This window comes from Lactuca serriola, chromosome 9, assembly GCF_051521515.1.
Source record: "Lactuca serriola cultivar US96UC23 chromosome 9, Lser_US96UC23_V15, whole genome shotgun sequence".
NCBI classification, from domain to species: domain Eukaryota; kingdom Viridiplantae; phylum Streptophyta; class Magnoliopsida; order Asterales; family Asteraceae; genus Lactuca; species Lactuca serriola.
The window spans coordinates 98,581,478-98,605,241 of record NC_136416.1 but is presented as its reverse complement, the minus strand read 5'-3'; the positions used below and the strand labels follow the sequence as shown (position 1 = coordinate 98,605,241).

Here is a 23,764-nt window from a genome sequence, read left to right as displayed (position 1 = left end):
AGTAAAAGAGATTAATTGAATAAAGGGGTATAAACTATCAAATGTATGATAGTTGAGTTTTGGGCTGGGAAACCTAATGGACTAAGGGGGGGGAGCGAAATTATGATGGGGATCCATCATATTTTCGTCCAAAGGCCCTAATCTAGAAGGTTCTATGGGTAGCTTTGTGATTAAGCTGTCCATTAGGGTTTAGACTGAAACCCTAGCATCCTGCAGTATAAATAAGACCCCTAGGCTATGGAAATCGGCTACACTTGATTCCAAGAGAACCCTAGGGCCGATTTTAGCAGCTCTCACCCTCTCTCATATTGCCTTCTTGCTTGTGGGGTTTGTGAACCATTAGAGGAGTTACAATTGTGACTATAAGCTGAAGATTAAGAAGACTACAAGGATTTCAAGCCATTTGAAAGAGGTAATACACTTAGATCTCTTCTCATGATGTTATTTTCGAATTATATATGATAGATCTAGGGTTTCAAGTCTTGGATTCAAAGCATGCACAATAGATAAACCTAGATCCAAGCTTTAGAGTTTGTATGAGTACATAGGATTGTTCTTATGCATAAAACCCATCAGATATGAAACTTTATCATCAAATCATAGGTTCTCTGAGGTATCTAACTGCTAGTCGACCATATATCATGTTTTTTGTTTGTTATTGTGCAAGGTTTCAAGCTAATCCTCGATAACCTCACATGATCACTGTCAAAAACATATTCAGGTATCTTAAACGAACATCTTCACTTGGAATATGGTACCCCTCAAAGTCTGGTTTCTTTGTGCAAGCATTTTCAGATGCTGATCTTAAAGGATGCGGGTTAAATAGAAAGAGTACAACTGGAGGATGCCAATTTCTTGATGGCAAACTTGTCAGTTGGAAATCCAAAAAGCAAACATGTGTTTCCCTATCAACAGAAGAAGCGGAGTACATTGTTGTTGCCTCTTGCACTTCCCAAGTCATATGGATTCAAAGTCAACTTGATGATTATGGCCTAAACATGAAACAAATCGCACTATATTGTGACTCTGAAAGCGTCGTTCACATTTGTCACAACCTAGTGCAACACTCAAAGATGAAACATATAACACTGATGTATCACTTTATCAAAGATCATGTGGAAGATGGTAATGTTGAGATACATTTTGTTAGATCCGCTAATCAATTAGATGATATTTTCACAAAAGCGCTACTAGAATCTACATTTAATCATATTCTTCAAGGCCGGGAATGACGGAAGTTGAATCTGTTCCAAAACCACTTTCGCTTTTAAAGTGACACTTTCGGTTTTAGTTACACTTTCGCTTTCGCAGTCTATAGCATGTCGTGCGAATTGGTGTGAACGCTCGCAGTAATTCACAATCATCTTTTGTCCTGCGAATCGGTGCGAATGATCACAATAATTCGCAACCCTCTTTTATCTTGTGAAAGTTTGTAGTGTCTCACAATCAACTACTATCTCGTGGTTTGGAGCTTTTTATATCCTTTTGTATATTATGTATTTATGTTCAAAAGTAAAAAAGTATTTTTTTTAGAAAAATCAAAAATCAAAAAAATATTTCATTTCTGTTTTTATTTCTTTTCAGAAAAACAAAATTACCAAAATATTTTCTTTACTTTCTTTTCTTTTATTTTACTTATTTCAAAATACCAAAAATACTAGATAATTGAGCAGGTTTTATGTCACGAATCTTGGTGTTCTCAATTACGAATGATGGGGCATGTATAAACTTTCTTATCTATGTACTAATTAAGTGTCCCTAGAAGCATGTTGTTGCGTGTTGTCTGAAGCCTCAATGACTCTATGTTGAATCCTTAATGATTCAATAACACTAATCATTTCTTCCCAATTAGGCTGTTAATTCACATAAGTCTTGAGCTACCTTACTATTCTCATTACGAGTTAAGAGTTCGCTGCTTGGTCACTTTCATATAGCAGAGGTACACTATTTTCTTTGGAACCACCTCATACTCTTCTCCATCACTTTCACATTCACTAATGTAACCCTCGAGACTCTCAAATATTACCACTGAGGTTTATGGTTACACAACTTCTACGTTTATGATCTTCAATTCGTTATCACATCGAATTGAGTGAAACCCAAAATCCAACACACTTATACGAATTGATGGTGAACAATATACATGTTCTAGACTTTTCACCAAGGAATTAATGAAACTCCACTTTCGTGGTCTGTACCAAAAAATCTCTTTTCCTTTTGCGAGATCTTAATGAAATACTCTAGACCTGAGACGTTCTACCCAATAGATCCAGTTTTTATTTTTCTTGAGATTTCCATGTGAATCCTTGTTACTTTAAATAATTCCAAAGCTTACTTGTTCAATTGACTAAACTGGTCAAACAAGTACTTCATTCGAACTTTCAGACTTATATCAAGTTTCATAGTTTCGTGGGAGATAGAACCACCCAATAAAACCTTTTAGTGAATACCTTTCACTGTTTCTTAACAAACAAGTGATCGTATTTCAACGGGAAACCACACATACACTTCTTAGTCTCTCTTTTCCCGGGATCCACTACTTTGTGTCTTTACAAGACATCACTAATATGCCACAAAACATTAATTTATTTCTTTATCTGTGGCACTCTCTTGCACGAAGATCCCCGTGATTTTCAAAATTCTGGTTCGTGGTACTTATGATTACTTTCAATTTCGCAAATCAATTGATAATGTTTCACTGCGAAGGTTTGTATCTCCACTGGATATGAAAGGTACTTATCATGATTTACTGCAAAAGACAGGAACTGAATCAACTACGAAATGGTGGAGCTGACGCGACAATTTCTCATGGATAAGAATTCAAATGGGCGCGTGAAATTTGAAATAACGCCTACTTTACCGCCGTCTGACATGATGCCTGGAGTAACAGTTGTCAATCACGCCTTTTTAGGCGACTTTTTAGTAACCGATACACCGTACGTCCGGATTTCTCTCACCAAACAAACCTTATAAAGGGCTTTTGGAGACTTAATTCTTATTACCGCTTTCAAAAACCCTCCAAGAGTTCCGGCGATTAAACCTCTCTATTGTTCATATTCTTCACCAAGAAATCAACAATGGCAGGTTCCTTAGAAACACCTTCTGTTCAAGATCAATCTGCACAGTCATCGCTTCTTACAATCAAGCCCAATCAAAACTTGATTCTCAATCTTGATCCTCTCAAGTATGACAACTACATACTAACCATTGTCGAGTGCTTGAAATATTCTCCTCTGGTCAAAGCTTTGACCACATCAGAGATTGTTCCGATGTCTCTCATATCAAAAGGCTATTCATCTGCTTGCTATATCAAGGAGGAACAAAGAATCACCTTTGAATTTCACAACAGGAAAACCTCAATCACCATGTCCCGGTTTTGCTCCTTACTAGGGCTCGATCAAAATGATGATATGATTGACCCTGATTCCTGTTGGATTGGTGTCTAAGTCCATAACTATTTTGGTATGTACTTGACCCGATTATGAGCATGGTCCTTTTGGGTTGCCTTCACCATAGCAATATGTAGGATGATTTAAGGAGAGAAAGGTTTAAATATGATTTATTAATATATTATGAGAATAATATATTAAAGGAGAAATCATATTGTTTAATAGGTATTAGTCAAGAATTAATTGATAATTAATTTTGTGGCTAAAACAGATTAATTAAATTTAGGGGACTGGACTGCAATTATTGGATAATTGAGTTATTGGGCTAAGGAATGCTAAAGGAATAAGGGGTGAATGAAATTATGATGGAAGCCCATCATATTTTTGTCCATAGCCTTATCCAGAAGGTTCCATGGGCTGCTTAGAGTTTAAGCTATCCATTAGGGTTTTGACTGAAACCCTAGCAGCCCACACAAATATATAAAGGACCCTTTAGGCTCCAAAAACGTGGACAACTGATTCTCTAGGGTTTCTAGTCGTTTTTGGGCAGCCTCCTTTCTTCTCCTCTTCATCCAAGTTGCATAAGGTGTTTGTGACTCCATTAGAGGTGCAGCATTTGAGGCACTAAGCTTTTGAAGCCAATTCAAACAAGGAATTGATTGTTATTACTATATAACAATCAAAGGTAATTCTATAAACCCTAATTCAGTTTATAATATGTTAGATCTAAGTTTATTAGTCTTGGATTCAAAGCATGTACAATAGAGAAACCTAGATCCAAGCATTAGGGTTTGTATGAGCACATAGGATTGTTTCTTATGCCTAAAACCCATCAGTGGTATCAGAGCCTTGATTGGTTTCAGTTGTATGTGATGCTATGTTGAATTAGTTACTGAAAAAATGATTTTTGGCCTCTAACCGACCTGACTTGGCGAGTCAGTGGAAGAACTCGGCGAGTCAGCCTGACTCGGCGAGTCCAGGGGTCAGACAGAGGGAATTTCGGGATTTAACTGCTGTTTTGACTTGGATTTAATGCCTAATTCGTTTTTTGATGTTAAAATCCAATTTTTATCTTAAATTAGTGATTATCCTTGCCAAAACAATAGATAATTTCAAATCTTTTAAATATTGGTTGTTTATATGATAAATATGGATTATTTCAAATTATTTGGTAATTATCTAGTGACTAAAATAAGATTAGGTCAAATATAGATAATGATGTAATTAATTGTTTAATTTGAATTATTTGTTGTTTGATCCCTAATGTTTTTGAAATGTTTCAAAATTTGCCCTCAAGTTTTGGAATTTAAAAGTTAATTAAAAGTTTAATTTTGAAATGTTAAATTCTAAAACCTTAGTAATTTGAAAAGTTCAAATCACACCCTTATGGTTTTATTAATTAATTGAAGTGTACAATTAAAAGAGATTTAATAAACCCATAAAGTTTTGGTTTACATTTAATTAAATTAAAAGTATAATTTACTAAATTGAACCACCTAGTATTTTAAAAGTGTAAAATACACCCTATACTATATATAACATTAAAAGTCTAATATTATATATGTATGAGTAAACAGTCAGTCTTACCGTTAGTAGGCCTCATTCATGAAGCTGTTCTATAAGGGGTGTTTAAGGAAATTTCCTATAAAATGGCGATTGAATGGGTATCCACTCTTACCCACCGCACTCTTGACTAGTGGAGGGTCGTTAGCTGAACGGGTAGGATAGGACAGATTCCTTCCATTATAAGTATAATGAAGTACAAAGTAACTAAATGCTTTTTCAAATTCCCAAATCATAGTTACTTTAAGAAAAATGTGAAATTGTATGCTAACCCATGGGATTACACTTCGTACCCTTGTCAAACGTTAGTGGAGCGTGTGTGGTTAACCGGCACACTAATTTGGGGATGACATTGGTGGCGAAGGGTGGCTCGATGCCTATCATAGATCAATGGAGCGTGTGTGGCTAACCGGCACATTGATTAGGTGATAATAGCATTAGGCGCACCACGTGATTCGTATGGTTATTCACACCTTGTTTGTGATCCTCGGCATCCCAGTCACAAATAGTAGGGCATAATCGAGATTAAACATGTCATTGAAAAGTTCAATGAATCTCAAAAGATCTAGGAGTTTCAATTCATTTAAAACTTAAGCTTCTTTTTCGTTTTTCATGGTGGAAATTGGTAAATCGTCATTTACCTACCTTCAAATATTTTTCAACTAGATTACGACACCCCTTTTCTAGGTTGTAGAATATTGTGTTGGATCCTAGCCTTAATAACTCATTTGGGTGTTTTATTAAGGACTCAATCAACTTAACTTGAATTTTCTCCCGTTTTGTAGATGTATGACTCTAACCGTGGTATTCCCAAATCCCAAGGAAAAAGTGTTCCTAATGAAAGTGAAAGCTTGATTCAAAGTGAGAGATCAATGTGGACTAGCTTGATTTCACTTCCTCCTCTTCCTCCCGTTGTTCTCCCTAACCCAGATTATCGAAGATTTGAAAAGTTCAAGATCACCGAATCCCTATTGGCAATGGAACATCAAGATGGTAAACCTGTGTGTGCTCACATCCTAGGGATAAAATCGCACATTGATAGGTTGATTATGTTGGGTGTGTCTATCTCAAATAAGTTGGCTATGGACTGGGTTCTTTAGTCACTCCCTGAATCATATGATAAGTTCATTAGAGAGTATTATATGATGAAACTTGACGCAACCCTCATTGACTTGACTTACATGCTTATTGCTGCTGAATCAGAAATGATTTGGCGAAGTAATGGAGCATATTTGTCTGATAACTCAACCAACCATGCTTCCATGGACACCACCTATTCCTGCTGCCAAGGGAAGGGGCAATGGATACGAAGCTGCCCGAAGGACTTGAAGAATCTAAGAGATAGGAGAGTCGATAAGTATGGCTCTACTTCAGGTATAAAATCCACTATCTAACTCCATTTAAATTCCTATTCTTTATTCATAATGTGATAAGATTACTGTTGCATGTTTTGCAGGATTAGAGAAAAGAGAGGAAGTTTGATGGAAGAGCAAGATGAGTCTAATCACGAAGAAATGGATTTCGATCGCATGAATTCGAAGATCAGATTTTGAGCTTAGGAAGTTATGATAGATTTGTTAGGAGTATATGATTACATAGTTTTTCATTTGAATTTTGCATTGTAAGGACATGTTTTCCGCTGTTTTTATGAATAAAATAAATTTTGGTTTTTTATCTTATTTGTTTATCCTTGCAATGAAATATATGAAAAATTGATGTTTGTGTACTTCTATCATTAGCAAAATGGATTTGATTCTTAATTATGTTATTTGTGGAAATGTCAAAAGTTTACCAAATACGGAGAGTTCCTCATCGCCCAAGTTTCAATTGGACAGCAAGTTGGAATCATGCAATGTGTATTGTATGATGAATGAAAAACTTTCACATTTGGGAAACTTAGACTAATTCTTTGGCAAAGTGTCTATTGAAGAACAAGGAGATCAAGTACACAAGGTTGTGCGTTGATCAAGTCCACCACAAGAGTGACAAAGACATTCGTCATGATTTACTAAAGTTTAATAAATATGATTATACTTATAAGATTAAGTGTAATTCTGAGTTGATTGGAAAAGTTTCAATGAATAGTAGAACGAATAAAGAAGAATCAAGTAGGCAGAAAGATAAAAGTTTCTCTATTCTAAGAAGAAGGTAGAGTACCTTTTATTGTGTTTTATGATAAGTCTTAATGATTAAGAACCATGTCTCAATTGATCCTCTAAGTGAGTCTTAGTGCAATTGCATGTCTAAGAAGAGGAATCGAGAATTGTAGAAATGGTTAAATCAAGAAGTCAATCATACTTCGTTCCAATATCAAGTCTTAGAGTCAAGATTGTGACAATAAGTGAAAAGTCTTAAGTAGGTTTATAACACTCATCAAATGTGGAATTTAGAAAAGGTTTCCTTATTCTTGCACATTTGAAATTGGTAAGTTGTGCTGTCTTGGATAAGACAAAGACCAACTAGGACCAATTATGTGAAGTGTTTTGTCTTGATAAGAACTATACTAACTCTTGAACATTTGCTTTGTCAAGAAATGTTTCTTGACAAGAGAATCTTATATGTCAAGGAGTCAGTGGGAGTCTTAATGGTCTTGAAAAGTTTCAAGAATAAACCTTATCGACCATCACTAGCACACGAATTGAGGTTTACAACTTATCGTGCTGACGTTATTTTGTTTCTGTGCCATTCCAATTGAGTTAATTGTGTATGTGAGTTCTATGAGTTCTCATTTGAATGCATACTAGAGCCTTAGTCGATGGAAAGTACATTGATATGTAAGGACAAGTTACTAAACTACTTGGAAGACATGGTGGGCACTCGTGTTACCATATGGCAAGAAATCAAGATAAGAAAGTTCAGTCCATATGAGTTTGGATTTGTCACAAACCTTGGTTTTGGCAAATTCACATGGATAGGAACGCATACACCATAAAATCTAAGTGTCATAAGATTCCCTCCTTCATGAAAATGACTGTGAGGAAATGCTTTCACTAAGAGAGATCTTAAGAAGATAGCAATTGTGAAAATTGTATTCTCAAATTCGATTATGGTTACGGCATCCCTTTCCATAGTTCGAATTATGAGATTTGGCATTTAGTTTGAATATTTGGAACTTAGTAACATAAGTTCTAGATTGTTTAAACACACATATGAGCTATCTAAGGCAAAGGTGTATAAGTTTAAGAAGCTTAGATAAAGGCTTATCGAGTCATCTGGTATTAGAAATATTATTTCAGAAATTCAATAGGCATTGTTTTTCCTAGAAGCTCATTTGTTTTCTGAATACATGTCAAAGCTAGTGGGAGCATAAGTGTTATTATTATATGATAATAATCATCATGATAGTGGGAGCATAAGTGTTATGATTGTATGATTATTATGGCGAGTATTGCAAGTTAGCAATATTAATTATAGAAAAACAAAGATTCAATTTGCAAAGTTGCATGGGTTAAAAAAAATTGTTTTGCTATAATTAAGGGAGAGAATATTATACTTCGTTTCAGAATCTAAAGCTTAGATTGAGAAATTTTAATATTTTCAGTCAAAGGATACATTGTGTGTTCTTAAAATTCGATTATGATTACGGCATCCCTCTTCATAGTTCGAATTGTGAGAACATGAAACATAAAATATTATGGCAATAGATTGGTAAAGTATCATATCTTTATGTAAGACATTATGCATCGTGTCCCATACGCTTCGGGTATAGGATCGATTGCAAAAGCTATAATATTTACCATTCTAAATTTTTTCCAAATGTCTAGCGCATTAAGAGGGAAAAAGGACTAGAATTGGTTTTGACTAAAATAATTAAACAACTATCAAAGGACGATCCAAAGTTCGCTGAGGATTGGTTGCTTGTGAGTAGTTGGGAGTATGGTATTGGATGGACCATATCGACATTATTATGAATAGATAAGATTCTATTAAGAATGAGTTGTCATATGGCAAATGTGGAAATGTTTCCATATTGGGAGCTGGATATTGAGATTCTGTGTCTAGATTAGAAAACATTATGCAAGAAGGATGTTCAAAGGAATGTACTTTGAATGTGAGACTTCACGTCTATGGAATTGTCTTGTAACAATTTCTAAGAAAGTACTTTGTAATTTCATTAGCCAAATCTTGGTGACTTTTGTGCTATGACTTTACGAAAGGATCGTTGCTTAAAATGTTAGAATCTAGCATATTCTAGTAGTGGCAAGAGCCTTGTGTTCTTACACTAACAATGGGGATTGAGGAATTGTGAAATGAGAATCATTGGAAAAGTTTTCAATTATTCTATTTCACAAAGCATGGACCATAGGAAACAAAGTGTGCATGCTTAGAGTATGGGACAATTGTTGATTGTAATTCAAGTAATAAGTTGATTATCCGAAACATTAAATGATAAATAATGACTAATCAATATGGTGGATAAATAGAAGTGTTTTATTTACTCTCACAAGTTTGAGGCCATAAAGGATTGAGTATTATTGTTGTGTTTCAGTTTGCATGTTTTGACTTCTAGAATAACTAGGTTATTCAAACATCCACAGTCGATCATACGTTGGGAGTAGGTATGAATAAAGACTGTCATGAATCTGTCTGTAGATTGTCTGAAGTGTTTAGACATGGCACAAGTTTGCTGCAGAGTTCATGAGTGCTTTGATAAGATTAGAGTATTGGATTAAACCCACGCTCACTTGGATCACTTCATGGATTTATCATGAGTGATTAGTGAGACGATAATATTGTATATTCTTGAAACCGAGACGTGTGAGTTGTTATTTGTTGGTCGGTTACACATTGATAATAAGTAAACGCACCAGTAACTTGGTGTTATAAAACTTATTGTTGTGTGTAATTCGATTAGTAAATGCAAGCGAGCATTTAAGTTGAGGTTTATCCATTCCTTTTATTCAATGTGGGATAAAAGCGATATTTGTGGGCCTCTCGATGATTTAGTGATGACACCTAAGCGCTTGGCCAAGCCGGGACTAAGTTGACTTGTTCAATTGTAGTCTATTATCAGTCATCATAAATAGGAAGCCGGGAAAAAGTATAGAGAGAATGATTGAAATTCATGTCTTTTGTCTATACGATATCTTGAGAATGGAGGAATATATAATCCCTTATCTAGAGGACACGCTATCTGATAAGATCAGAGTTGACAGCGGCTTTTGAAAGCTACGATTGCTGATCAGGTTCTGAACTCATACGTAAAATAGTTATTAGACTTATCCAAGTGGGAGACTGTTGGATTAGTGTCTAAGTCCATAACTATTTTGGTATGTACTTGACCCGATTATGACCATGGTCCTTTTGGGTTGCCTTCACCATAGCAATATGTAGGATGATTTAAGGAGAGAAAGGTTTAAATATGATTTATTAATATATTATGAGAATAATATATTAAAGGAGAAATCATATTGTTTAATTAGTATTAGTCAAGAATTAATTGATAATTAATTTTGTGGCTAAAAGAGATTAATTAAATTTAGGGGACTGGACTGCAATTATTGGATAATTGAGTTATTGGGCTAAGGAATGCTAAAGGAACAAGGGGTGAACGAAATTATGATGGAAGCCCATCATATTTTCGTCCATAGCCTTATCCAGAAGGTTCCATGGGCTGCTTAGAGTTTAAGCTGTCCATTAGGGTTTTGACTGAAACCCTAGCAGCCCACACAAGTATATAAAGGACCCTTTAGGCTCCAAAAACGTGGACAACTGATTCTCTAGGGTTTCTAGTCGTTTTTGGGCAGCCTCCTTTTTTCTCCTCTTCATCCAAGTTGCATAAGGTGTTTGTGACTCCATTAGAGGTGCAGCATTTGAGGCACTAAGCTTTTGAAGCCAATTCAAACAAGGAATTGATTGTTATTACTATATAACAATCAAAGGTAATTCTATAAACCCTAATTCAGTTTATAATATGTTAGATCTAAGTTTATTAGTCTTGGATTCAAAGCATGTACAATAGAGAAACCTAGATCCAAGCATTAGGGTTTGTATGAGCACATAAGATTATTTCTTATGCCTAAAACCCATCAATTCCATCTCCATCGCAGCTATCATGGAGATGTTTTACCAGATGGGGTACAAAGAAACCCTAACTACCATCTCTAAATTCAGGAAACCCAATCTGCCACCTCAATGGAATGGGCTTTTTACCCTTTTCTTCAAAAGCTTTTCTGAGTGTGTGACTTTTTGCCCAATCTGCCAGTACGTTGTTAATGACCATCATGTATGGGATCTACATGGGGGTCAACATTGATTTTGGGGCTATTCTTTGGGGTCAATTAGGTCAAAGTACCCATTCTACAAACCGGCACAGTGAAATTTCCTATGCTCGCTTCAGGACAATGGTTGTTCAAAGGGAAATTGAAAAGCTCCAGATTCCGGTGATGCAAGACTCCTTCATGTCTGCCATTTAAATCTTTCATACTACAAAGATCATTATTGCAGACAACTCAAAGTTCTCATTCATTGGCTCCATTCCTGAAGCCATGTTTCGCGATGTCCCTACAGTAAGCAAGATTTTTGAAGCTTATAGAAAAATTCCATTTTTAGGGTTTCGTCCTTTAACTCCTGAGAAGCAGTCGATCATTGATGAAGCTGAAAAACCAAAGAAAGGAGGACGGAAAAGGACGTAAGAAAGGAGAAAAGAAACAAGGTGCACCAGAGGGTCTGTCTGAACCCGCTCAAATCCCCAATAAACGGAAGTCACACGTTGGCTCATCTGCACCCGCTTAAACTTCAACAAAGAAGCGAAAGATAAAGAAGGTCACTCACAAGCCCAAAAATCCAACTCCAAGTCAAAGCGAAGGTTCACAGTCTGCTACTCACTTTGACGTTTTCATTCCAGTTGATGAGATTGTAGAACAGGAAGACACTGCAACAACTTCACATCCTGAGGTTTTGCAGTCCATTTCTACGAATGCTGAGGTAACAATTGAGATTCCTGTCTCAGTTCCTACTACCAATGAATTCTTTGAAAATGTCTCTGTTCCCTCTCCTACTACTGCTATTTCAACACCTATCTCCATTGCCCCATGCCCACCTGTTTCTTTGGGCGTTTCGCAATCCCTACCTCCTATTTTCACCAATTCCACTACCACACCAATGACCACTGTTGAACTTCCTGTCACTGTTAATGCATCTGATGCGGGGGCATGGGGTTCAGGTTTTACTGTCAGTTCTTCTACCCCACCCATCTCTCCTTTTCTTCCAGGATAATCCAAACATTATATTTGGTGGTGATGTCGATACCTTCTCAGGATTCTTTTACAGTCCTTTTAATATTCAGACTGAAAGTGATGACGAAGCTCCAGTCACACGAGGGTAACTCAAGGTGATAAATGATAAAAATGATTCGTTGCTTCAATCCACCAAGGCTTCCTGAACTGAAGATTATTCACAAGAAACAATCAAATTGTTTCTTGAGACCCTTACAAAAGAGTATTCCGCCAATCTTGAAAAGGCAAACACGGCGGTAGATTTATCTGCTTCTGTGTGCAATCAAACAACTAAAAAAGTTGATAAACTAATTATAGATACTTGTGCGTTCATGGAGAAATTCTGAAGCTCCTTTGAGTCCAACACCATGAAGGCTAATGAGGTTATTTCTAGCCTAGGCTCAACTCTTAAAATAAAGAAGGCGAAACTTGAAGAGGTTCGCATTGGTCTTCAATCTGACCATGCTGAGTTTAATTCCTCCATTTCCTCGAAGATCACAAAGCTTCAGGATGACTTAGCAATGGAGAGCAAAATCATGGATGCGCTTGCTGCAAAAACTGAAAAGGTGAAAGTCTTGACAGTCAAGTTATAAAATTCTGAAAAACGAGTTAATGATTTATTATCTGAGAAAGCAGCTATGAAGAGTTGTATAGCAGATGTCAATGGACTGCTTTATGATATTATTGAGACGTGTGACTCCATGATCATGATCACGGTTAACAAGCATCTTTAAGAGAAACCCAAACCAGTTTTTTCCATGCTCAATCGCCTGGAGGGTGTTCCGGAATTTGGCTCCATTAAAAAAAAGGGGGAGAAGAAGGTAAACAATCTAAAAAGGAAAATCCCAAGACTTCTATCAAACCCACTGTCAAGCCCAAAAGAGAATCTAAACCAAAAGGCAAAGAAAAGCTTTTCAGTGAAGAACCAATTATCCATAACAACGAAGATGAAGATCCTGATGAGAATGAGATAAAAAGAAGAAAGGAACGTGATGCTCAGATGGATGAACATCATAGAATTGTTCGTGAAGCTGAAGAAAAGGAAAAGGTTGAATGCAAAGCTCACTTCGCACTAGAAAGCTGAAAGCACTTGTTTCTAGTGTAGACCTTGAAGCGAATCCTGAATGAAGCTGTTGATATGCCAAGTCAGTATTGGTTGGAACCAGTTGTGTCATTCGATCGTCATAATTCACATGATTCGCAGCTGGACCTTCCAATTACTCCAAAAGCTTTTAGGTTTTGCAGCTTTGTGAAAGTTGTGAATGCCCCTGTGACAGACAGTCATGCTGATCATTTACTCTTCTCTTTCTACCTCAAGCATATGAAGCCACAATATGAGACGCAGAGTGCGAGCAAGATTACGGTTGTGAAGGTCACTGGTCTAATCGAAACCGACCGCTTCCCAAATGTGAAGTTTAAGGTTGCGAGAGGTTCGTTCAGTCAGGTCTGCGAATTCATCCTCGCTGATCTTCCATGCCTTAACCCATATGATTGGATCGTGCATTACAACTTTTTGCTGAAGGATGGTAAGAAGTATGAGCTCATCATTGCTCACCTCAAGCAGATGATAGTTTCTTACATTTACGAGGTTGGGTAAATGGATGTTGAAATTGATGCCGTGATGCGAAGGAAGCCAAGTGAGCTCCCGAAGGACAACCCTGATGGTTTTGACAAAATGAAACTTGGGAAGATACAAAAGAACGGATGGTGCGTGGCCTTTCAACTAAAGGAGCGAAATGATGCAGACTATCAAAAAGTTTCTTTCTTTCTAGACGACAAACATTTTTACACCACTTCGTTTCTTGAATATATTTTGGACTTTGTCAACAAGCACAGGGGTAACAACAAAGGTGACAAGAAGTGCTTCTCAGATATGATTCAATGGTATATCCAAGTTCGCAAGGTTCTGATAAGCGTCATTTCGAAAGTTTTTGAAGTGTAGAAGCGAACCCAGATGTGAAGGACTCTCGTCTCAATTGATGCAATGGGGGAGATTGTTGGGTATATATATTGCGTCATTGTGATTATTATTTAGTCCATTTTGTAAATGGGATGGGCCTGTCCACCCATTTTTTATTATTAGGGTTATAGTATTTGAGGTGCATGCATGCACCGTATTTAAAAACTTTGGAAATAGTCTTGTAACCCTATACACCTCTATAGTAGCAATTCTTCATCGAGTTCTTCTGAGGCTGCGGCTTATAATCATTCAACATATTTTGATCTATTTGCCTTGTTCTTATTCTTTACTTGTTTGAATCTATTCAATCTAACTAGGATTCAATCCTAACAAGCATCCTACTATCTAATCTTCATGGTGCTCATGTCTTCTCTTTTGGTACCATCTTGGGCAGTAAAATCGCCCCTTTGAGCTCCCAATCAATCTCCCCATGAAAATAGACCGAATGAGCTCTTAACAGGTTAGAACGTGTGTTCTGAGTGTGTAGCCGCTCCGAAGTTGCCTATTACCCGTGCCACGATGACCATTTGACCTCCGTCAACAGACGCATACTTTCTTTCGACGTCGTGACATTCTACTTGCCACTTTGCGACACTTATTTCCACTTAGCATCCTACTTTGGCCACCACGTCGTGGTTCCCATACACCACACTGTGAGGCAAAATACGTTGCCCTTACTCTATTATGAAGAAGACTATGTCTAGAACCTTTTTACCACTCTTTATGTCGTAAACATTTACTTTCCGCACCGCAGTTCTGGCTTAACAACAGTCCCTTTGGCTGATTCCATTCTAGATATGGGGACATTTTTGTCCCAACTTCTAACCTTCATATCTTCTTCGTTACTTACCCGTTTTGATCTTTATATCTATGCGAAGGTGAGAACAGACTATACACTTATGTTAAGTCAAATCTCAATGACTTAATACAGATCTTAATTTATTAATTCACAAACTTGGCCCAAAAAGCATAAATATCCATTTCACCATTTTCACCAATAATGCATCTTCTCATGCATTCTTTCTCTTGAAATTACTTATCTAACATTTTATAAGTGACTTAAGCTCTTATTGACCATTTAATGAAGTCACAACTTCATAATCGCATCTCTTTCTCATAGTTAACCATTTTACCATTTTGGTTAAAAGTTGACTAAAATTCAACTTTCTCAAAATTCCAGGTTCTTACAGTGCCAATGCCTTTAACCTTGTTCTTCGTGATATCTTCTAGGTACTCTGGGCAACTACATTTCCATTGCCCTTTTTCTTGGCAGTAGAAGTAGACAACGTCCTTAGGGTCACTAACAGGTGATATGTCAAAATTGTCCTTCTTAGGGTCTAGGTTGGACCCTCTAACCTTTTCATTTCCATTGCCTCTAGGATAATAGTTTTTTTAACACCATCTTTCCTAAAGGTTGAAACCGGTGTGGTTAAGCTAGTGCTACGAGGTTTAACGATACTAACCTCGACAATTTTTAACATGCCATGTAGCTCCATTAAGGATCTTTCCATATTTTCCATATTGAAGTTCAAAATGAATTGATGATATGAATCACTTAACAAGTTAAGCACTATGCCAACAACCAACTCTTGAGGAAATGGAAACCCTAGTTGCTCATGTCTGCCAAAGTATCCTTTCATTTTTGATACATGGGTACGTACAAAATCATCCTCTTGTAGCTAGGAATCTGGAAGAGTCTTCACAATATCGAATCACTCATGATGAGCTTGCTCTTAGAACATTCCCTTGAGATGCACGTTCATGTCACTCACCCTAATGTTTTCAAATTAAGAATAGCTCAAGCACCCTTTTTCATGTATCACTTAACTCTACATCAAAATTTTCATGCTTAAGAATCTTAGCAAGATCTAATTAGCTATCCAAGATTTTCAAAGATGATACAGCAAAATTATCAATACAAAAAGTGATGCTAGAAACTTCATGCCTTCTATTAAAAAGTAACAAAAATAAAATTTAAGTAAAAAAATGTTGCTTACAATAACCTTCATCTAAGCAGCTCAATAGATTGTTTATTTAGATTCTGTAAAAGAATAGTGGTAATAAATAAATAGATAATTTCATACACAAACACACTATCACATACACACAATCAAATATACACTCACATAGAAACACAGAGTCACAATCATAATAAGAAAGCATAAAACTAGGGTAAGTCCAAACACTTTTTGGGCCATATATATATATATATATATATATATAGAGAGAGAGAGAGAGAGAGAGAGAGAGAGAGAGAGAGAGAGAGAGAGACCATTCAAAAACACAAATTTCACAAGAATCTAACAAATTATGAAAAATACTTCTAATATTTTTAGATGAAAAATTGTTAATAACAGTATAAAAATATAAATAGTAAGTAGTAACAAAATAAAAACACTTTATAGAATGATTTGTTTGAGTTGTTATTTTTCTATACTTATTTCACTAAAACTTCAAAAATCACTTTAACAACACTTAAACAAAAAAATAGCAACAAATTAAAATGAAAATATAAAAAGACAAACCCAGTTTATCATTCACTATCATAACTAACAAAATGAGAAATAGAATTAATAACAACTAGATGCGTTCCAGCACGTTGCGCTGGTCGGAAATGGTGTTGAGTGGGTCGGAATGGTGCATGTGGATTGGAATCAATGTTGAAGTATTATATTACAACAGGAGGACGAAACAATAGACATATTTATGAAAATAGGTTGCTATTTATTGTATTTAACTAAACTTAAATGCAGAAATAACCGATTACAACACTCAAACCTATCTAATACAAATAACGATGAAGTAAAAGCAAGTTCCTGCAGTTCCATTGAATTTGAGTTCAACAATCTGCATGTGACTGTGGCTTTAACTGATCAAAAGGGCAGGTTGAGGGCAAGTTGATATTAGTATCCGGGGCAAAATCTATAAAAATGAAAAGAAATAAAAGCGAAGTATTACAGATTCAATTCTAAGCATACATTTCAAAATGAAGTGGGATTCGTTTACCTAGCATCAAATTCTTTTACCACCGCCTTAACCCTCTTCATCCTTTCTACTGCTACCATACCCTTCATAAAAAAGGAAGAATCAGTAGGTACCATCTTCTTCGAACTCAGAAAAAAAAATTCAGAAAAGTTAAAACTTTACTGAAAAATCATTGTAAACGATTCGAGTATTTATACATTGATATCACATTGAAATTTGTTGTTAATATTTTTATCTAATTTGCAAATTAAAATTTTACAAACCTAGTTATGTGGCTGGGCTCTACCGACTATAGTTTTGACAACATCCTCCATTCCCAACATAGGTGATAGCATAATTTGGAACCTGTATCTTTCATTTTTATTTAATGAAAAAAGTACAAATCTGATGGTATAATTGAAATTTTGTTATTTAATAAAAAACATACTACAAAAAAAGACGTTATATGTCGTACAATTTTGTTGTCTAACCACTTGAACTTTATGTTTTCTTATCAAACTTTTTCAAATAAATTAATTTGACGTGCTATTAAAGACATCATTTGACATTGGATTACCACTTTCTATATGTGCATTCAAAATTTTCGATATATGAAGTGTACAATTATCTCAATATTTAACTCTTTTACAACATCAGATAAAAAAAAAAGATGATATAACCACATATCAATAATGGCAGAACTGGAAATTGGTTATTTTTTTTGTCAACCTACATAATATCTTAAATCGCATGTTAGATTCATTGAAAGTAAAAAATGATGATGCGGTCAGAAATCAATAACTCTAAAAATAGAGCATTAGATAATTCATCAGCGTAGTTCCAATACTCTGGGTTCCTAAGAAAGTAGATAAAACTTACATTGATTGTATGTCTTCCAAAAACGGCCTATATCATCGGGTGTGATAAGGTCCATGAGATAGAATGTGTGGATGCCATGGAAATTCTTGGAATGTATGGCCCGTTCCTCCTCTAATGTTTTTGAGCTTATGTTTGAATAACGAGGAATCTTTTTCCAGTTTGTAATAGCCGCATTGATAAAAATATTTTTTTTTATTAAAACCATGATGTAGCAAAATTTTCTTTCTTTTTCTAATAAGAACTATTAACCATCTAGCCGCTACTTCTCCTCCAAAACTTTTATCTACATTGTTGTCATAATCTAGACTTACTATAGCTGCTGTCCACTGCACCATGCAATCACATCTCATTACGTATAACAACCTAAAGAGAAAAATATGAAAAAAAAATGATAAAGATATTAAGTAATAGAATGCTACAAACCTCATATCTTATCATTCTCATGCTTAAATCATAAGAACCTGATACATGAGACCAATATTGTAAGCATCATTCGGGTTATTGTTATAAAAAAAGCAAAAAAGGAGAAAAAAATAGTGATGTACAGCATCCAAAAATAACTAATTTAAAGTTGTTTTGATCAAATTGACCATTAGGTTTAGTGATTTTAAATTTTTTTTACTGACCATGAATAGGGTGTCTGCTTTTAATCTGGAGAAATTTACCCAACAGATGCTTATTTGTAGAGCTTCATCGATAACTCCCGATGCAGATTCAAAGTTTTCAGATTATCGTCTTTGGGAAAGATCATTACACTGGTTAATATATACAATTTATGTTTAATTGAAAACATAAGAGCGTTAAATATACACAAGTGAAGGGTTTTTTAGTAATTTCAGTGACAGTCCATATTACCTGTGTTTTTCTAAACCTTCAGAGACATCTGCTATTACTTTCTTGTCCACACCAGTACCATTTCCAGGTTGTAAGCACTTTGTATATTGGTATTTTGAAAGCATTTTCTTGTCTATACCATCTGCAAATAGGTCTATATATACGTATATTATATTACTATACAATGAAATCTTATAAAAATAATGAATAAAGTTAGTCAGGCTTATTGTGCAGTTCAAAGTTGGAGCTTGAGAAAGTTATGATCTATGGTGGAAGCCATTAAACAATCTTCTAAGCTTCTTTGAAACAAAGTAACCTTGGGTGTTTTAAGGTTGTAAACAATTGAAATAATAAACAATGACAACCCACCATTCGTCAAGGATAGCAACGAAAAAAAGAAATAGGTTCTAGCAGTAGCAGTGAGCTAGTTTTTTTTGGGGGAAGTAACTAAGTCACTCGTATGGTGATTTGCAATATAAACAAATACTCATACACACACAACCAAATTGAGACAGTTGAGGGCATTTACGTCTTTTTTACAAAGTAAAGTAAGTACCTATATGTTGATGGGTTTCATGACGGAGTTTCTCTTCAAGTAAACATCTTTGGAAAGCAACTTCAATGAGTGGCGCAGCCTGTTCCCTTTCTGTGAAAAATTGTCGACCTTTTCAATGCTCAGGTGGTAATAAAATGGAATTCGTAACTCTCGCCAGATAAAAACCATAAGTAGTTCCCCATCTGTCTTCATTTGTCTGACACATTAAACTGGATAAAGCTCCCCATCTACATTTGTTCTGTCGACACCATAAAAATGTCATAATAATTAGTAGGGCGCATGATGACATTTTCTGTTTAGCTAATAAGTGACAAGAATAATAACAATGGTTGGAAGTTTGTACATATGGTCTCATCTTAAAGCATTTAGTATGGCATATCTATGGCCCTTTGGAACTAAATAATAAATTAAATAAACCCCAATAGATTTCAGATTGATACCTGGTAAAAAAAATCCCTGGGACTATATCTGCAAAAAGTCCAAAATAAACTATCATTCTTCGTTAATGGTGCTGAGTAGTGAAGGCCATGTAAGTGGTGAAGGCAGTGCTAATGGCAAATAACAAACCATCTTCAAGATCTGAACATAGCAGAGAAGGAGAAAAGAGAGAATCATAATAATACATACTGGAAAAGACGCAAAGAAACATAAATACACACAAATACACATATACACAACCGTAGCCATAAATACACACACAAATAAACACATTCACATAGATGGTGGGGAGCTTTATCCAACCCAGTCAATGCAAAATTAGATCGGTTCCAACCCAGCCAGCCGATGCAAACATAGAACGAAGCAATTACACCAACTGCAAAATCGTTGCCCGATATCAATTGAAGAAGAAATTATGTATCAAAAGCGGGCCGATAAAACATACCTGCAAAAATCGTCTTAGATCGTCTACACTACCGCCATCGAGGACTGCCGTTTTTCTAAAGCCCAAACTGAAAGGAAAATAGAAGATACAGGAGAAAGATGAAAGAACATAGTAGTAGAAGGAGCAAAATCGACCGGCGGTGTGCTTTCAAGGATAACAGTAGAGAGAAGGAGGAGGGGTGGAAAACTGATTCTTCTTGGATGTGGATGCGTTAGAGAGACGACAAAAGGATTTAGGGATTTATTGGTGCAAACGAATGTCGGTCTAGGCAGCCACTGGAAAACAATTACACCAATCGAAATGTGATTGGATAGGAAACGGTAAAGAAGATACGTGACAAACACATGGCGACAAAGTTTGTAGAAAGTGGCATAAACTGCCTAGAATATAAATGAACATCAAGAAAGCGAAAAAAAGCTAAGATAGGAAAAATTTAATATATATATATATATATATATATATATATATATATATATATATATATATATATATATATATATAATCCTAAACTATGAAATAATACAAACAAATCAATTGGTTGTGCATTTTTTGTAGAGTTGCAACTATGTTAAACTGTCAGTCAATTTGTCTAATTTAGTCATTAAAAAAACAATTTCACAATTCATAATAGTACATTTTCATTTATATGATGTTTATTAAAAAAAATTGACCATTAAAAGTAAAACCAATTCTAGATAAACATCAAAACCAATTCACATTTTTAATAAAAAAAATAATCCATAACCCAACACCAGTTATGTTGTCATTAACATTAAACATAAAATCAATTCACATTTTAAAATTTCGTAATTCCAAATAAATGCATATTCTAATTTCAAAACAACAAAATTACAAAACCCAAATTGAGTCAAATTACATTTTTTCCATTATGACCTTAGGGACGAACAACTCTCAAAAACAAAAATCATACATTTTTTCGGGATGGACAACACTAGTGTGGTTCTAGGAACTCATATGTGAGAATTTTGTGCATGATTCAGGACATATAAACAAACGTCTTTCATTTCTTTCTATTGGGACCATATGGATGGGCAACCTTTAAAAGGATGAATAGTTTCTTCCATAGACTAATAAGTAGGGCCGACTCTATGTAGAGGTTTTTAAGCTAGGGATTAGGACCCCCAATTTTAAGGAGCCCCATATCTTCCAAAATCCAAAAGTTTAGTCCATGAAAAAATCCAATCCAGTAACCACAAAATAAATGAAGCGAAAGAATAAATCAACGATCGTTGCATTCATGAAATTGAAACGAAATTGCATTTTTATATCGACTCTATTTTCTACGACATATTCATCTCATCTGTTTGTGATTTCCGAGTATAATAAAGGCCAAAGGACCCCAAATTTTTGGCTTACTTAGAGCCCCCAAAATGGTTGATTGGCTTACTTAGAGCCACCAAAATGGTTGAGCCGCCCATGCTAATAAGACACGGTTTGATTTCCCATTTCATATCATTTCTTTTTTAACAACTCCCTTTTTTGTTTTAATTTTCGTGTTTCGATACAATGCCTTTCTTCTTTGTTTCTTAATCTTCGTGTTGATCCAATTCTGCAAAATGGATAAAATTCATGTCGCACAACACAATAAAACATCTGATACTTTAGGGCTAATTACACTATTTTTCTTGAACAAATAACAATGATTAAACAATACCAGATGTAACTTGAAATTAAAATTATGGTCTCGTGTGAGAGATGGGACCTGGACGGTCACCCGTGTTGCCTACCATTTGGACCGGGCTTGCATAAAACAAACAATCCTAACAATAATAATTGCGTGAATATTAGTTGTTGAAAGGAATCACAGTCCATCAAGATATAAATATCCTAACAAATATCAAATACCCTCTTAAGTTTCTTTATTCTCCAAGACTAAAAATCTCCCGAGCATTTTTTTTTCATGTTTAATATCTACGCACATGTTTATAACTGAGTTGTTTAAGAGGTTTATCGTAGTATTTGTTGAGAATGTTAAATGTTCAAAATTATCATTAACTAAAATATCCCTTTATACTTTATTTCTATTCTTGTAAACAAATTTTGTTTCAAGGGTTGTTATGTAATTTATTAGAAGTTTCTTATGTTAAGATATTCTGCAGGAGGGATTGGAGTTGTCTTGTTGTGTTAATAGTGGGCTGCAGCTCACTTAATCAAAAGTCTCAAGAACATTCATATCTTTTCGGTTTGGGTATCAGTAAGATCTGATGTGTTCTTGACCCATTTCTTTCCTGAAGTATATAATGTTTTATCTATGTGTAGTTGCAAGATGATCGAGTCATTTTGTTCAGTTTTTCACTGTTTTTTTAGCTCTCATGTTCTCTCTACTCTAGATTAGGGGTTCTCTTAAATTAGGGTTTGGTGATAATCATTTATATTCTATCTTTTTCTACAAGTTCTTATTCTAGACTAGGAGTGAGTAGAATAGGTGAGAGTTCTTGTGAGAATTGTTGTAATTGAGTTATTTGAGAGAATTGTAGTGAGTTTTTTTCTGTGTAAGTTATAAAAACCAACTGGTTCTTGATTAATAAGAAATGTTGTGTAACGTCACAAAAATAAGACCAAAAGTTTTCGATTTTTATATAACTAAGGTGCCGTTTGTTTTTTTCCAAGCGAAAATGTCTGAAGTTTGTGAACTACCTCTGCAACCCTCTGTAGCAGGAGAGGGGGTCCAAACGGCTACAACATGTAATAAAAAGTTGTTTGATTTTTTAACCTCTACAGACTGCTGGAATAAGTTAAAGTAAGGTGTGAAGAGGTTTGAAGCAGTGGGTCAAGTGTTGCGCCACATAGCACATGTGCAATAGTTTTTAATTGATAAGTCTTCTGAAAAACAAGCGACTGCGAAGGGCTAAGTGTTGTGCGTGTGCTGCGCGGTGTAGCAATAAGTGGTAAGAAGTGGTTTTTTAGAAAAGACAAACAACACCTAAAACAATCATCCCCGACTCTTCCCTTTCGAACTAGAAGTACCTGAAACATAAACTGAAAACCGTAAGCACAAAGCTTAGTGAGTTCCCCAGAATACCACATACCATACATATTAACATACACTAGGCCCCCGCCCATCATCGAGCCCCGTCTGACATCGAGTTCCGCTCGATATACAAATTTTTCAGTTATCAGGCCCCGCCCGATACAATATAAACATATAACGATATAATCATATGAAAACATGCGATAATCACAAAGACAATAACATACAATACGTTTATCATACTCCACCCGACATCAAGCCTTGACCGGTAAGCATACTAACACATAACACATGCAAGAGTCGCGTAGACTTCTAGAATCCAAACATAATAAACCATAGGCCGACATTGGTGCCTTCGACCAGCTAAACATAGTAAGGAAACTCATCTCTAACTGCTGAGTCACATAGATAAATCTTTGCATGTTGGTCCGACAGATCCCCGTGCTATCATCATAAAACAACACCTAATTAATACTGGGTCTCAGCCCAAAACCAATAATCAAAGATACTTAGCCCAAGCCTTGGGT

General features: G+C 35.4%; 1 long non-coding RNA gene across 10 annotated transcripts; it reads right to left on the bottom strand.

Moving 5' to 3' along the window:
* Positions 1–16,754: 16,754 nt before the first annotated feature.
* On the bottom strand, positions 16,755–20,559 carry LOC145073879 (uncharacterized). Of its 10 annotated transcripts, none has more exons than XR_013691576.1 (11): positions 20,246–20,554; positions 20,060–20,176; positions 19,803–19,941; positions 19,363–19,600; positions 18,828–18,960; positions 18,599–18,727; positions 18,396–18,433; positions 17,973–18,298; positions 17,378–17,459; positions 17,136–17,197; positions 16,755–17,051 (listed from the first exon to the last, which is right to left on the bottom strand). It is a non-coding gene; the product is annotated as an uncharacterized LOC145073879 (long non-coding RNA). The 10 variants fall into 10 exon arrangements; XR_013691580.1 differs by having other exon boundaries at positions 20,104–20,176; positions 20,246–20,552; XR_013691579.1 differs by having other exon boundaries at positions 18,599–18,707; positions 19,803–20,176; positions 20,246–20,558.
* Positions 20,560–23,764: the final 3,205 nt, after the last annotated feature.